The sequence below is a fragment of the Stegodyphus dumicola genome, chromosome 1, assembly GCF_044657685.1.
Source record: "Stegodyphus dumicola isolate Sdum_Otavi_A_Nest chromosome 1, ASM4465768v1".
Taxonomy (NCBI): domain Eukaryota; kingdom Metazoa; phylum Arthropoda; class Arachnida; order Araneae; family Eresidae; genus Stegodyphus; species Stegodyphus dumicola.
The window spans coordinates 15,498,437-15,515,997 of NC_140768.1; the positions used below are offsets into that span (position 1 = coordinate 15,498,437).

General features: G+C 30.2%; 1 long non-coding RNA gene across 1 annotated transcript; it reads left to right on the forward strand.

Moving 5' to 3' along the window:
* Positions 1-1,261: 1,261 nt before the first annotated feature.
* Positions 1,262-7,043, forward strand: LOC118198075 (uncharacterized). The gene is made up of 3 exons (XR_015040223.1): positions 1,262-1,371; positions 2,451-2,560; positions 6,825-7,043. It is a non-coding gene; the product is annotated as an uncharacterized LOC118198075 (long non-coding RNA).
* The last annotated feature ends 10,518 nt before the right edge of the window (positions 7,044-17,561 follow it).

A 17,561-nucleotide genomic window follows, 5' to 3' on the forward strand; every position in this document is an offset into this window, starting at 1 on the left:
TTATACGAATCCGAATGTTCTGAAAGAAATTACTGTCTTTATGGTATATTTCATTAGTCACTTTTACGGATATTATACGAAGTCTAAAAAGATTGAAAATGAAGTTTATTAATTCAAAATATTTAGTGTATTTCTGGCATTTCACTTTGTTTTCCTTGTCCACGAACATGAAAAAAGGGGCATTCATATATGTGGCTAAAATTTTTCTATAAATTTTAACATGTGAGCTAAATCTTTACGTGCATTTTCGCAAAAAATTATATTTTCTTAATTCAAACATCTTCAAAATAACTTATTTATTTTCTTATATCAAATTTGTTATTTTTATTCATATCAACACTTACATTAATTTACACAATTTAATTCCTTTTATGAAAATCCTATTACCCATTTAACTGGAATAAGCTGTATATTAAATTTGTGTACTTAATGAGTTTGGTACAATACTCGCCTTATTTTATTTAGCAAATGTGGGCAATTAAATTGGAATAAGACTAGCAAATCTTTCATGTCGAGGAATAGAATAATAAATACAACAGAAGATGCTCGAAAACGTTTAACTTCTTGAACAACAGTTTAATGTAGACCAAAGGATCATTAATTATAATCAAAGATATACTAATCAAAATCGTAAATCGATATACTAATATTTTTATTTAATAATAATAATAATAACTCTATGAAATTGCAAGCTGAATCCTGATATTTTACATATATTTCAGTTCCTTTAATCTTTGTTATAAAAATCATATGAGGCTAATTTTTTTAAATTTTGTTTAATGTACAGAAAAAATGATATAGCGATTTTAATAATTTTTATATGAGGAAAAAATTAATAAATAATGTAAATAAATAATTATATTATATTTTATATTTTTCCTGAAACAGTTAAAGACATTCTTAATATGGAGATCTACAGAATAAGTACAAGGGTCCAGTTAAATGAACTCAAAATTTGCATAGTTAATTTTACGCTAACTTATACAATTCTTGCAGAGATACCAGGAATATAAAAATTAACCGGATTTACGATTATACACTGAGCATGCGCATACACAGACATTTCTATTTTTCGTAGAAAAATTTAATTATTACCTTAATACAGAGATGCTGTGAATATAAATTTATATAATGCAAAAGTAAGTTTATTTCATATGCTAATTTAGAGGCTTTCTTAATATATTTAATTATAAAGAAAAAAAAAGCAATTCTTGTTCACTGACCAATGGCAAAGCAGACACTTTCTACTTCCGGTTGTGGCGGGATATTTGTGAAGTCAGCACTCAGCAATGGCGGTCGAAAAGAATGGTAAAGTCGCAAAGAATACTGTTTGTGACTGAATCCATCGAAGTTACTAATTATTTGAAGAAAGTAAGTGAATATTTTATATTTTCAGTGTTTAATACTCGTACTTTCTTCACCTATATAAAATTTTATAAATAGGGTCTGTGTAGGAAATGTGATTTTCCATGTGTTGTTCTTTTGTGTACGTGCCTAATGATTCATTTTCAGGATTTGGTACTGTTAAATTTTGCACTAGTCTGTTTCTTACTGTATGTGTCACTCCTTTTTGTATGTGTCTCACCTTTTTACAGTTATATTATTTTTACTCAAACGTTTTAATATTTATCTTAAAGCATACTGTAATTAAGCAGGAAATAGCTTTTAATGGAAAAAGAAAGGCAATATTAACATGACTAATTGTTCAGAAATCTGTTATGGAAATGTTATCTACCTTATGCCAAAAAATAAAGCATGTAACTTTCATTTATTTATGAAATTCAAAATTTTTTATTTGCTTAGTGTTTTCCCTAAAAATAATTTAATTTCTTATTTTTGAATTTAGTTTTATAAATTTGCTTTAATATATAATCTTTAACTCAAATATATTGTGCTATTAAAAAAGGAAATTTTATGCCATAGAAACACAGGTACTTTGTTCCAAATCTGTGTTAATTTTTTTTTATATATATATACTGAATTTTTATGCACTTGTAATTACTGAAATATATCCTTTCATGAATAATAAGTAAGTCCTAAGTCCTTTCATGAATGCATTTCTTTTTTGTTTGTTTGATTTTGTTGTTTTAAAAGATCTGCCATAGTTAAAGAAAGAAAATAAAGTAAGAATGCTTTACTTTCAGTTTTGAATAAATTTATTACTATTTACTGCAGCTTCAAGTTTCTCTAAACATAATTTTCGAAGTCAAAACTTGATAGTTATGTTGATTATTAGACTTGCATGAAAAAATTTATTGAAAAATTAGTATTTGATCTAAAATACCTTAAATTATTTGAATTATATTTTACTAAATCATGTATTTTGATATAACTAGATAGTTAAAAAAATTAAAATTGTAAATGTGCAGAAATGCTTATATAAAACCAAGAAATTGTTTATATTTTTGTTGCTTTTTCCCTTGTAAATTAATTATATATATATATAACAGTCTGGGCAGTCAGCACCCTGCTGAATTGTAGTAAACGAGACGTCCAATCTACTAGACCATCAAAGATGCAGATTTGGATTTTCTATTTCATAGTTATTGAAATCATAATGGTATGTTTGTTTAAATTAGTACTCTTTATGAATGTGATAAAAATAAATTCTGATAAGCTAAGAAATGATTTATTTTCTATTATGAACTGTAAATAATGTAACCAATTTTCTTCATAGTATTTACTAAACATTTTATTTTAAAAAAAGGGAGGTAGTCTTATTTATACAATTCTTGCAGAGATACCAAGAAATAAAACATTTCAGGAATTTTCACTCAGTATATCTTGATGTGTAAAATCGTGTTGTTCAATGCCATATTACTTTTTCACAGGAAAGTAATTTTATTGATCTAACATCTGCATAAATCAAACTTTAAGAATGATTACAGTTTCTAAGCTAACTTAAAATTTTCAGATTTAGAAAATGTATGTTTAATGTAGCATTAGTTTTCCATGGAATAGAAAAGGTTTTCAAAATGTTCAGTTGTTAGAGGGAAATAATATAAATGAGATTGTTGTGATACAGTTTCAACTGGAAATGAAACTGAATTTTCGGATAGTGAAGATTTCATTTAAGCTGATTAATGTAAATCCTCTGCATTTAAATATTCTAATAAAACTGATTAATGTAAATCCTCTGCATTTAAAAATTCTAATAAAACTGATTAATGTAAATCCTATGATTCATGTAGGTATTCTTCTGTTATCAGGACCAGATTCAGAAATGTGTGTTTATATGCATACATTTTTAAATGTAGGTGCTCGTGTGTGCATGTGTATATTCTTTATGTATGTATGTGTATACTTATACACATATATGCACATACACATGCTTACATATCTACAGTGGAACCCCGAGATACGAGTTTAATTCGTTCCAGCATTCAACTGGTATAGCGAATTTTTCGTATATAGAAACAAGCTTCCCCATTGAAAATAATGGAAATTCAGTTAACCCATTCCACACCCCAAAAAATATCAACATTTTAATATCAAGTCAATTTTTCCTTATAAATAACACTGGTAAATAATATAACAATAGTTTAACTTTGTTACCAACATTTTAACTCCTTTTCATTAATCCACACCAACAACAGCTTCTCAACATCTAGGAGTACTTTTATGGTGCTTGGAAGCAACGATAATTCCTTTGGCTACATCAGGTTTCTTAATTTCTTCCTGCTTCTTCAGAATAGTATAGATTTTCGATGTTGAAAGGCCGCAAGTCTTCGCCAATTCCGTCACCATGCTTATGTTTATCTATGATTTCTTTCTTGATGTCGACGGCCATGGCCTCCTTATTTTTCTTTGCAGCACTATCTGAGCCAACAATCTTCTTGCGAGGCATCTTGAAATAATTATTTTCACGTTAAATGTCAAAACAATTAACTTACAAGTGCACAAACACGTATATAAAAGAACACTGAGTGATCTGACGAGGGGATTCCCCGAGTTGAGCCAAGTAGGGAAATGGCGCCACCTGTACCAACAGCCTGGCTCATTGCTTGTTACTTGAATTAATGCTCGTATTTTGCTCATACTTTCCTCGTATCTCGAGGTTTCATTGTACATTTCTGAATCCCGTCCTAATAACAGAGGAGTACCTTTGCCAGTATTGCAACAGAGCTAGAATGAATTATTGTGTTAAATATGTGGAAAATGCATGCTTAAAGTACTGTTATTTTCTAAAAATATTCTGTATGTCTATTTTTTACAAGAAGAAAAAATAGCTAGAAGCTGTTAATTTAGTCGTATTTTATTAGTCCAAAGGGGCTTTGTCCCTAAAGAACTATTGTTTTTGTTTTGCATTGGTTCACTATAAATATCTGTTTCACTTTTCAAACTGTTCCTACCAAATGTTAGAGTCCCTAGTGTGGGATTAATACTCTCTATCTTAGTGCCCTCTATAACCTATGTTAGGGTTAACCTGTATAACCTACAAGGATTGCCAGTTTAGGCGAGATATTTAGGTAGTCATCGTAATACGTACCTTATTTTTTATTATTTTTAAATTAAATTGAAAGTAATTAACTAGTTTTCAAGAATGGAGTTAAACTAGATTTGCATTCAACTCTGGTTTATTGTCTTAATAATGTTTTGCTGTAACAAATATGAATTTTTTGTTTAAGTATAATAATTTAAAATGTTTTTTCTAGAGAATGTACTGCCACTAAGGTTAAGGTGCTTAACTTGCAAGGTAATTTTCTATTCTACATTAACTCAATCTTTATGTCCTGTTACAGATATATTGGCAGAAATAATGAAAACCTGACATTCAAAAAGAAAAATAATAACGTTGAATGTAGTATATTAGATGGTTAACTGCGGTTTGGCAGCTCATTAATAATCTTACACATATTGAGTACGAATAACTTTGACAATTACCGGTATTTTCAATAGTATAAAATTAGGCAAGAAAGCAGCTTTAGCTTAGCACCGATTTTAAATACAACTCTCTTACCAATATTGGTTTGACGAAGGTAAAATATAATTGAATTTAATAAGTTGGAAATACTGTCTGTCTTTCCACGAGTTAAAAAATAATTTCAAATAAAATTTCTTTTTTCAGTTTTTCATGTTATTTGTTTAATGTTATTGTAATCTGATTTATCATATTTAGTCACATATTCCATCCCTCTTTGCACTATAGTATATAATTCAAAGGATTTATCAGTTTCAGCAATATTTTTTTTTTTTTTACCAGTATACATTTTTACTATAATTCTGTTTCTAAATCATATCCTGAAAAATTAAGGAGTAAAGTACACAAAGAAGGAAAATATGCAAGTAAATAATGGCATTTAGTGTTGTTTATGTGTCTAATATTTGTACTAGATTGTAAAAGTTATAAAATTATATTAGCTTTTTTAAATTATTCTTTTTTAAATTGAGATGCTTCTTTGCACCCAAATGGTTAAGCCCTAGTGTGACTTTGGTACTTTGATCTAACTTCTATTCCTAATAAATAATCCAGCTGCATACAGTTTACTCAATTTCTGCCATGTGTAAGGTAAACAATATTAGTTTTTTTTAAATATATCTTTTACAACTATTCCATCAGGTAGATTTCTTTCATATTTTGCCTTGATTGAGTCATCCTGCTAATTAAGAATTTATTAAAGTTAATATGGTAAGTTTTTGTGTGTATAATTCATTTTAAGTATGTGCAAGCAAATGCATACATTAAGTTACGTAGAATTATGTTTTGGGTATCAAATTCAGAAATTTTGGGGCTGTTTTTAGAAGATTTATTAATGATTTATACTATATTAATATTGGTAAAAAAATTCTGTGGCTTTTATATGAGAGTATATATTTTAAAATAGCTGCATGATATGGTAGAGGTAAAAAGCTTCATGTGGATCATAAATTAATATGTGGGAATTTTTCATTTATTTAATAAAGAAAATATTCAAGCCACAATTAAAATTTTTTCATTGGATTATTTGCATACAAAGTTTGCAGCAAATTTTTCCTGCAACAGAAGTGACAATTTTTATTTTGCCAAGACAGGAAATTTAGTTAGTGAAAGCAGTAACCCTATTTTGAGATGTTAAACAGGAAGGCAAATTTTTGAATTTAAATTGATTTTTGAAGGAAGACTTCATTTAGTCTTGCTATCATTCTACGTGGCTCTTAACTTTTTTATGGTATTTATAATTTTATTGTTATTCAGCTTTCTGTTTGCTTAGAATGCACATGAATGTAGACTTGAAATATTTTATATTGCAAACTGAGATGCCATTGTTATGATAAAGATTTTTGCTCTGATTTTGGAGGAATTTACTGATAATACTTTTGATTGTGTATTGGTTTCTGGTTTATTGAAATGTGTAAAATAGCCTGTTAATGCATATACGTATGTTAATGACATGTATATGTTTATGAAGTATTCTGTTATATGTATATAGTGTTGTGATTAGTTTTCTGCTTACTCTTTATTTAAGAAAAGGTTATCTGTAAGAAAGCGAATATTCTTTACTATATGTAGGAATAAAATTGAAAAGGCTAATGCAATATAATTAATACAAAATTTTTTCTCATGTACTTAAATACAAACATAGCCATTAAAGACTTTCTCAACCTTGCAGTTCTAAACAAATCTTAAGTATTTTTTACTTGAAATTATAGGCATTGTGTAAGGTATATAATTGAAGCTTACTGTGTGATAGTATGAAATTAAATTTTTAATTACTGAAATGTAAATTTTTAAATATGAAATGCTCAGTGCATTTTATATGCATCTCTTAATACTTCAACTATATTTAAAAACTGAAAACATCTGAAGTGTGAAATTATTACAAATTTTTCTTTTTCTTGTTTAGGAGTTGTTCTCAAAACATTGGGTGACAAAGAATTCACTTTTACAAAAATCGAACAGGATATTAAAGACAGCGAACTATAGAACAAATATGGCGAAGCTGCATGAAGTCTATGTTGAATTTTATTATTGAAAAAAATATGCTCTTCAGATTTAATGTTAGTTTTTATTGTTTAACAGTAATTGCAGTTTTCGAATACCTGTAAAATAAACTTAATTCTTAAATTAATTTCATGTGTATTTCTTTTGCAAGTATTACAGTTCATAATACTTCAAACAACTTGAAATTTTATACTTGTTAATTTATGTGGGATATGTTCATAATAATTTTATAATTTAAATAACTCATTGTCATCATATGAGCATAATCTAAAATGCACAGCATTTGACAACAAATTAATAAAAAATTAGCCAACTTCTAATTGCTTTCTTTTGTCCAGTTGCCTCTTTTTAAATCATTTAATACCATAAAGCTATTTGATGAAAAAAAATAATTGGTATGTCCACATCAACATGTACATTTATAATGATGTTATAGAAAAAGTCACATGAGATAAATATTTAAAAACTTCAATATTCCTAAACAAATTAACTTTTTAAAATTTTATCTGGTATATAAGATAAAATAAAGAACATATTTAGGTAATTTTGAATTTGCATAATTTTATGAACTTATGAAATTAACAGTTACATTGTAAAAGGGAACTTTTTAAAAATACCTCAATAAAGCATTTCTTTTGTAGGGGTGAACTTTTAGTACTGATCTAATATATTTATAAGATTTTAAACTGAGAAAGACAACAATAATAGATTACAATACATTGCAAGATTGACTGATAAATGTAAAATTTTTACATATCATAATTATGTGTGTAATTAAAACAGAAGTTACTCGATTAACTTGCATGCAAATTAATATTTTCTTTAACATGTTTGGGATAAACTGAATTTTAATAAATAAATATGTATATATTTGTGTATTACCTGAAGATATGAATGAAATAGTATTTGTGACATTAAACATTCATCTTCAAGGAAAATAACAACGTCAACTTGGTAAACTATTGGAAAAGGTAAGTTTTCTACAATTTCTTGGTCTATATTTAACAATTTTAAAATTTAGCACACTCATTCAAATAATCTAAACGTATGATGTTTTCTTTTGTGCTACATTCGTTTACTGAATTTGTTAATTAACTATATTGTACTTTAGATAGAAATTAACATAGATATTCTCTGTATTTTACGGAACAAAAGCTTATATATTTGATAATAATTGACCTAAATCTTCCCTATGTTTTCTTTGCATATACGAATGACTTTGGTAAAAATTTAGTCTGATGTCTTCTCTTTACTGTGTATAAGTGCACATTTTTGGTAAAAAATTTGCATAAATCTCCAATTACCTATTTACTGCATTTTTTGTAAAATGTGCTTATTTTAATCTCTTATTTTTTATATAAATCTATGCAAAAATGTTCTGCATATTATGATTAAAAGATAAAATTAATTTAATATCAAATTTTTACATATCCACCTTTTAGGTATGTACAGCAATATGGAATATATATAACTGGAAAATTTAAATGCAAAAAAATTAATTTCTATGCAAAAATTACATAACACTAAAAGGCTGAAAATCACTTTTAATATTTCATTTCAAAGTGACTACAAAATATGCAATAAATTTGTAAACCGGAGTTCTATGTTTTAAATCAATTAATGCTATCGTTCATTTACATGGCATAAGAAAATGTCCTTCGGAAAAGCAAATAATTTATTTAAGTGTTATTTAGTAAACAACTGTTTGCTACAGTTTTTTACTAAATTTAAATTTATGAAATGGATATAGTAAACAAAAATGCAAATGAACGATAGCATTAATTGATTTAAAACACAGAATTGATGTTTACGAAATTTATTGCATATTTTGTAGTCACTTTGAAATGAAATATTAAAAGTCATTTTCAGCCTTTAAGTGTTACGTAATTTTTTAATAGAAATTTATTTATTTATTTTTGCATTTACTAGTGCATTTAAATTTTCCAGTTATATATATTCCATATTGCTGTACATAAAAAGGCAGATATGTAAGAATTTGATATAAAAATTATTTTACCTTTTAATCATAGCATACAGAAAGTTTTTGCATAGATTTATATAAAAAATATGAGATTAAATTAAGTACATTTTATGAAAAATGCAGTGAAAACGTTATTGGAGATTTATGGAAATTTTTTACCAAAAAATGTGCATTTATACACAGTAAAATGGAGAATACATCGGATTAAATTTTTACCAGTCATTCGCATATGCAAAGAAAACATAGGGAAGATTTAGGTCAATTACTATCAAATATATACGTTTTTGTACCGTAAATTACGGGAAATATATACGTTAATTTCTATCAAATATATACGCTTTTGTACGGGATAATATATACGTTTTAAATACGGGGAATATCTACCTTAATTTTTACCTAATATACACGTTTATATACAGTAAAAAATCGGGGAAATTTGCGTAAATTTTGACTAAATATATACGCATACGTGAAACAAAAAAAAATTAGATTTACGTATATGCGATAAATATACGTAAATTTTTACTAAAAATATACGTAAATCCCTGAAATTTACGTATATTATACGTAAAAGTTGCGAATGAACAGTAGTCTCGCGTAAATATACCTAAATTTTACGTATAGTAAAACGTAAAAATATACGTAAATATTTAGTAATTGCCACTGGACACTTTTTATGATATTTTTACGTTCAACTTGAACGTTTTTTATACGAAAGGCCATTCGTAAATTGCACGTATTTTTCTCGTGCAATTTACGAATGCATGCTGCCTGGGATTACTTTTAATTATAAAATTTTGGATGTGTTGTTTCGATTCATCATTCTTTTTCACCATACCATTTGTAAACTTAAGCCTCCAATCACACAAAATTAAAAGATAAACATTTATTTGCAATTAATAAAGAGGTTTAACATAAGAAAAGCAAGTTTGAAAAAATGCCAGCGGCGATCTAAGCATACAAGGCCAAAATGGAATTACAAATCAATAAACAGAATTTTTGTTGCCGCGTTTCTGCACTTAAATAAGTAAAGGCTTGTAAACAGCATTTCTAACATCCTTTATGCCTTTGTAAAGGTTGTCCGCCGATAACATCACGGCAAAAGAAAACGTCGCGGAGAAAACAACGCAAGGAGAAAACGTCATGCTACAAAACATCTTGGGAGAAAACATCGTGGTACAAAACATCGTCGTCGAAAATAAAGCGGTTCAAAAACTTCGCAGTTTAAAAACATCGTCGTTGAAAATATCGTGGTAAAAAATGAAGTATCTACAAATCATCGCATGACGATAACATCGCAGACATTTTTTTTCAGGTTTTAATAATTGGAAATGGATATTTCCATAATGATTTGTGAGCGCAAGATGTAAAGAAGGATAATTTTTACTTTCACATTTTTTAAATAACTAACAAATTTTTGCTGAAAAAGTAAGAAGGAAACTTAAGCATAGATAATTAAATGCAACTTATAGCTTATACTTTTCATGAAAAATTACCAGTAAAAGCATTACAAAAATTATTTATTAATGGCCTTTGTTAGTTAACTATGTCGGTTTAAAATTCCATTAAGTGCTATAAGTTACATTAATTTTCTATGCTTAAGTTTCCTTCTTATTTTCTCAGCAAAAATTTATTGGTTAATAAAAAATATGAAAGTAAAAATTATCCTTTCCATCTTGCGCTCACAAATCATTATGGGAATATAAATTTACAGTTATTAAAGAATGTCTGTGAAAAGCATGTCTGAAAAAAGCATATCTGCGATGTTATCGTCATGCGACGATTTGTAGATACTTTATTTTTTACCACGATATTTTCGACGACGATGTTTTTAAACTGCGAAGTTTTTGAACCGCTTTATTTTCGACGAAGATGTTTTGTACAACGATGTTTTAGAACTGCGATGTTTTCTCCCACGATGTTTTGTAGCACGACGTTTTTGCCTTGCGTTGTTTTCTCCGCGATGTTTTCGGCTGTAACCTTTGTAAAGTGAGAGCTTTACAAATTTTATATAAATAAAGTACCCAGAAATTCAAAAACTTTTAAAAGTTCTTAAAAAATCAGGTCTTTTTTTCAGTCGTGTCACTCTTCTGGAATGTGCTTGTATGGAATTTTTCTACAATTCAGTTTCAGAAAAATTTCGTATTGCAGAATGTTGAGACTGCTGGGTTAAAGGTTCTCTTTTCTTCAACACTTACAAATAAATTCAACAATCGTTGTTCAGTTAATACAACGATCTTACAAATAAAATTAGCCTATAAGGTTTATATTATTATTATTTTAATTTGTTATCCTTTGCTGTCTCCTCTTGTTTCTCTCGCGTTTTCTAGCCACAATTCAAATTAGTGTGAACGAGAGTATATTTAAACTGAAGTAGCGAATAGGTTAGTCAGAGCGTGTTTTCGCTTTGAGTGCGCACATTATTTCTTTTATTTTCTTTGAGTTGTTATTTCTACCAGCTGTACTAATTTTGAATCTCGGCTTCGCATTCTTGCTGCCGAAGTTAATATCACTCGGGTGTAGATTTCTGAGCCAACCTGCTAGTTTAAATTAATTTGTATAGTCTTGAACTACTACCTTGCCTTTAAATTTAGTTTGTTACCATTATCTTTAAGTTCCTACCCACAAGTAGAAGGTGAAATTGTAAGCACTGAAGGCAACTGAGTTCAATAGAAGGATCTTTTTCACCCTTCTCTTGTTGTATTCATCTTCTAGTTTGAGCGAGAAGTCGATAAACATATTTTCAGATAGGTCTAGTAGCAGTGTAGTAGCAAAGAAGACTAGATCTTACACTGGCACCCGAAATAAATCCGAACCAATGGCCCAAAATGAGCTCATCTTCTCGCTGGCTCCACCAACGTTGCAGATTCCACCCGCTCCAGTAAGCCATATGGAAGGGTTTGATTTTCTAGTGGATACAACGCGGGCCACCATGAAACCCAAAGTGACATTTGATGACAGAACATCGGTCACCAGCAGATTCCACCGGCTCTAGTAAGCACTATGGAAGGGTTTGATTTTCTAGTGGATACAATGCGAGTCTCCATGAAACCCGCAGTGACATTTGATGGTAGAACATCGGTCACCAACTTTTTGGAACAGCTCGACAGTCTCATTTTTTACTATACCCGTCCCAGAAGTTCAAAAAATAACGACAGCTACCACCGCCCTACGAGACAGGCTTTTTTAAGTTGGTATAAAGGAATAGGGAAATTTTTCCTAATAAATGAAAGATTTTTAAATCTTTCATTTATTAGGTGCTTTTATTAGGGCGGTTTTAACCGCCCTAATAAAAGCATTCCCAGTAATCAAAGATCGAGCAAAGCTAGAAGCCGAAGTATCAAAGGAAGGTCGAAGAGTTGAACGATTTTATTAAAAAAAAATTTAATTTATTGTACCTAGACCTAAGAAAAACTTGCAAAACTCATGAAAATATTCTACGGAATCCAGTTTGAATGTCACTGATACAAACATTTCATATTTTCTAATTCATCAATTAAATACTGAATCCTTTGAAATTCCTTGACTATTCGAACCCTTGAGTAATAATTGTAATTCATTAATTAAATACTGAATCCTTTGAAATCCTTGAATATTCGAAACTGAATCCTTTGAGAGCAAATTACAATCAATTGTATAAAGAAATTTATTATCATCATTTAAAGTGATACTATTAATTATTTTATATCTTTATCAAGTGTAGACTGAATGCCTATAATTAATAATTCGATTTTGTTCAATCTAACTTCAGGTAAGATTGCCAAACGTTATACAAACAGAGGACATGTTCTCTTTTTGCATCTGAAATACAATGCCTTATATCCACCCTAAGAAGACATTCGAATATCATTTCAGAGCCGCTTGACATAATTAATTGTAATTTAAAATTAGGCAAAAAAAAAAAAAAAAAAAAACCACCGGTGTATTCTATCCAGTTTTGAACCGAATATGACGGCCATTTTTTTCCTCAGATTGAAAATACAGAGATTTTTCACTGTTAAATGTTTATAATAAACATAAAAATTGAATAGGCTTGAAAGTTCTGTTTTGTTAACATATCATACATATCTATTACAAGATATCTCAAATCAATACCAATACAATACAGTTAGTATATGGTTGTTAGGTATGACAGTCTTTGAATTTCCTCAGTGTTAAGTGGGCCGCGAAAAAGTAGCACGCCTTTAATAATGGTGCTTCGTTCTTTGGAGGAGGTCGTACTTTCTGTTTGCTGACTGTCCGTCTGTCGGGCGATTTGGCGTTGCCAAATGAATCGGTATTCAGGCTTTATTTTACCTTCCTATTCAATTTTTCTGCGGATATTGTGTCAGAAAGATGGTATCCATCTTGTCACATTATACGTTTTTTTTGGCCTGTCCTATGCTTAGCTAAGAAATGAAGAATTGTATTCAAAATTAAGACACTTTGAAAAGTATGACACAATACAATTTATTTTATTGTGTTTTGAGGATAATTTAATATTCATATAACTGCTTCATAATAAAAAAAAAACTTATTAGAACATTTTAATGATGTTATTCGTTTTAGAATATTGTAAAAGCATTTATTTCTAGAATTTAATTCAGTTGAAACACCTCTACATTTCAATTCTCTTTCAGAGAATTTATTCAATCGCTCCTGTATTTCAATTCTTCGTCTCTATATTTCAATTCTTTCAATTCTCTTTTTCATTTTTGCGACTTATAAAACCATTTCCAAGCCGAAGCACTACTAAAGTAAATTAAGTAAAACAATATTATAACATTTAATTTTGAAAATAAAAAAAAAATTTAGGCGAAATGGAATATTTCTACCTTTTGGGAATGGCATCAAAATAGAAAAAAAGGAAATTAATCAGAAGATTAAAAATTGTTCTTAGAACAAATATTTCAAACTGACATCTCACAAATACAAGTTGATTCCAAAGCTCAATTTGTTAATGGTTTAAACAATGTTTGATTAGAGATACGTGGAAAAGTCACTCTGTCGCAGATAAGAAAGAACATTTCTTTATACTTCTACAGAATTCATCATTTTGAGTCTGGCAGGATTAAAATTATATATTAGCTTGATACCCTTTGTATTTATAAAAACGTTGAACTGAATTCGCAGAAGAGTTTTCCTAGTTATTTTCCTTAAGCGAATATACATCAAGATGCTATACATCAACAATGAAGCAACGCCGTAAACAGGAATGCTATTGTAGAATATAAACGAGCAACGTGGCCTTCAATAGGCAGAACACGCTCTGACTACAGCAATCTCAAAACCTCACTTAAATATGCGTAAGCTAAAATTCAGGAAAACGGAAAGGGAGAAGTAAGAGTAACGTTTCAGACCATGAAATAACTGGTTACTCAAAATACACTCATGTCCATAAATTAAGGATAATGCAAAATCAAAGGAAGAGTTAGAAGCAAAACAAATTTGACTTATTTGTAAAGCTTATTTATTAAACAAAAGGTAAAGAGCAAAAAAAGATGCTATATGTTTGATGTTATTAAAAAAATTAGCAACTTTTTCTCCCTGGAGCAAATTACAAAAAAAAAAAAAAAAAAAAAAAAAAAAAAACCTATTTACAAAAAACCAATATTACATGGTTAGTATGATTGTTAATACATTGTATGTCTCCCAGACGATGCAATACATTTCGTACAACGCCTAGGCATGCTGAGTATCAAATTATCGATCTGATCTTGGGGGATATTACACCACTCAAAAAGCAATGCTCTCCGAAGTTCCGGTAGACGTGTAGGAGGAGGTTGATGGGCTGCAACTCGTCGGCCAAGCATATTCCATACGTGCTCTACTGGATTCAAGTCCGGTGAGAATGCTGGCCAGTCTATACGGGTGATATCCTCCGATTGAAGGCATTCGCTTACGATGTTTGCACGGTGAGGACGGGCGTTGTCATCCATAAACACAAATTGTGCTCCCATGGCGCGCCGAAACAAACGTACATGTTGTTCTAGAATGACGTCCCGATAGATTTGGCTTGTCACGGTTCCAATTTGAACATGCAGGTCAGTTCTGGAACCCAGAATAATTCCACCCCAAACGAGCACTCGTGCACCACCGTAACGGTGTCGTTCAATGATGTTTTCTTGGTGGTAACGGGTACCTGGAGCTCTCCATATGAAAAGTCCGGCGAGAATCAGACTGCAAGCTAAACCTGGACTCGTCGGAAAACATCACACAAGCCGACTGTTGCGGTGTCCACAATGCATGCTCTCTATTCCAGGCTAACCGCAGGCGACAGTGAGTTGCAGTAAGTGGAACGCATCTGACAGGCCTACGAGCATATAGACCAATCTGCCCTAAGCGTCTGTACACGGTCTGCCTTGAAATTGTCGTACCGGTGGCTGAAGAGAGCTGACGAGACAGGTCTGAGGCTGTGCTTCGCCTGTTTGTTTTGGCAGTAACTGCCAAATACCGGTCCTTATTCGGCGTTGTAACTCTGGGGCGACCTGTGCTGTAACGTCTACTCACATTAGCATCATCTTGGAATCGTTGCCAAAGACTGGAGATGACACTCTGGGCAATTCTAAGTTCGTCTGATACTTCCAGTTGGGTACGTCCACATTCCAGACGGCCGATGATTCTACCACGTAAAAATCATCCAAATGCGTCTTTTGTGTCATAACTATTCGGTTATTGCACTGAAATGCTTATAAAGCGCCTGCGAACAATTTTACTTCTTTGCCTGTATTCCTTACATATCACTCTCTTACACTCTCGTCATTGTGACGTACCATCCGTGTCATCTGGTTACTTCCTGAAATTTCCATATGATTTTTGAAGATGTGTGTAGTGATTTTACAGGTGATATATTTATTTTAGAGTTCGATTTCCGCGTGACTCAGAATTATCCTTAATTTATGGACATGAGTGTAAATAAATACTTTATACTGTCATATCAAAAAATAAAAATTTTCTATGATTGAATAAGCATACACGCATCAAGATATTTTATAAATACTATACTAAGAGTGCTTCTTAATGTGATTTGTTATGCAAAATAAAGATAGCTACATTTAATTTAAGATTTGGTTGTGTAGTGTAAAATGTGTTAGGAAGTAATTCCGTGAGATCTTTACTTTCTTTTTGACAGTTTATGAACATTTTCATCAACATTTTTGCTGTACATTTTAATAAAGAAATCACAGAAGCTTGCTTCGTTGCCATGAAATGCTTTCATAAAATTAAAAACAGTTTTTATGTTATGATTTGGAGAAAGGAAGCATTTTAGTAGTTTTGATTGAAGGTACCATTTTCAGTGTACTTAAATTTATAATAACTGGTGCACCATCAAAAGCTTTGTTGGGGGGGTCTGCTTGTTTTTTATTTTAAATTTAATTTATACGAACTTCAGCAGAGCTGATCATCTGAGCGAAATCAACTCCTTCGCTTATACATGTAACTTTTTATCAGGATATGCAATTTGAAAATTATAGCAACAAGAGTATCTGACTAGGCGATCCTTCTAAAGCTGTGATATTTAGCACTTTGTATATACTTTCGTGGGCAAAAGACACTATCTGGTTAAAGTATGTACTCCTGAAAATTTCGCGAATTTAAATTTAAGAAAATAGTTTTTAAGAGCTTTTGGTGCTCCTTTATATATTTAAGCCATTTTTTTTTCTTTATTCCTTTTCTCTATCTGGGTTTTGGTTTAGCTACACTATGCATTCCACAGTAGAGCTGGTGGTAGGACATTTTTTGGTGTCCCCTATCCTGGATACCTAAAGACCCTTTTGTGGTGCGCACTTTCCTTGATGACTCTATTTTTTGGGTTTATTTGATTATAGCGAAGCACTCGAGGCTATCTGCCTAAGAGGAGGGACGCCGTCTAAGGGAAACTGGCTCGTATACACGTTACACATGGGGAAATCCGCGAAAGCGCCCATGCCGGCTCCCCGTTCACCAGGATTCGAACCGCGGAAAGAACTACCAGTGTTCAACGACTTTACCGCTCAACCACCAGTAGGCCCTCTTTGATGTCCTAGGCACGTGCTTATTGTATTTCCCTCTAACAAAATAAAACTGAGTTTAATTCTATATTATTACTATACGATTTGATTAGAATTCTCAAATACAAAATAAAATTCTTTTCTCGTAAAATTTTGAGCATTACAAAAAGCAATGTAAAAAAAAAAAAGTAATAAATAAAATATATATATATAGTGATACCAGAAACTGAATTTATTAGATGCAATTATATACAAAAAAAAAAAAAAAAAAATTTAGTGATACCAGAAACTGAATACATTATATGCAACAAGGGTTTCATATTCTAATTTCGTTCCAGATTTATAGTTCTTTCTTTTTTATTTAAAAACCTGTCTTTTGATAACAATCGATATAACTCTTTGCTTTTACTGAGTCAGAGCAGACAAAGAATGCAGTACAGCCTTTAAACAAAAGCCTTTAAACAAAAGGCTCCTTTAACAAAATGCTTCCTTTAAACAAAAGGAATCTTTATTTATTTATTATTCTGATTATTTCGATCATACATTCTTCCCTATAAAAGTTAAGCAAAAAAAAAAAAAAAGCTTTCAGATTTTATATTACTTCCAAAGGGCGGTTTTTTTAACGTTTTGTGTGTTACCTTTAATTTTAAATCTCAATTAATTTCAACAACAATATCGCAATATATTT